The sequence below is a fragment of the Crocuta crocuta genome, unplaced genomic scaffold (genome assembly GCF_008692635.1).
Source record: "Crocuta crocuta isolate KB4526 unplaced genomic scaffold, BGI_CrCroc_1.0 scaffold2174, whole genome shotgun sequence".
In the NCBI taxonomy this organism is placed as follows: domain Eukaryota; kingdom Metazoa; phylum Chordata; class Mammalia; order Carnivora; family Hyaenidae; genus Crocuta; species Crocuta crocuta.
Genome location: NW_027532818.1, coordinates 186,791 through 187,090, shown reverse-complemented (window position 1 = coordinate 187,090; position 300 = coordinate 186,791). Strand labels below are relative to the sequence as shown.

At 39.0% G+C, this 300-nt stretch overlaps 1 protein-coding gene across 7 annotated transcripts in view; it reads left to right on the top strand.

Moving 5' to 3' along the window:
- The window catches only part of EGFL6 (EGF like domain multiple 6), a 117,294-nt gene that overhangs the window by 26,656 nt on the left and 90,338 nt on the right, over positions 1-300 (top strand). The window lies entirely within an intron of this gene.

The following is a 300-nucleotide window of genomic DNA, read 5'->3' as shown; positions in this document are numbered from 1 at the left end:
CTTCATCCTTTCATTCAGAAGGCCTGGTGCCACTTGCAATAAAAATTCCTTTCATGAAAGATGGGTGGAAAGACATTCCATCACATTCAATTTCCTATTCCCATTCCAAAGACAAAAAGCTCGGTTTGAAAAAAGAGAGAGTATTTGTGCCTGTACAGTTCATGAGAAGTCACATGCCCTTTCATTTCATTCTTTGGAAAAAGATCTTTAAAAAGACCTGTGTCGTGCCCTCCTAATTTATAGTGTTCAAGGGACCTGTGACTTCTGCACAAAGTCAAACAAATTTCCCTGGGAAGATTT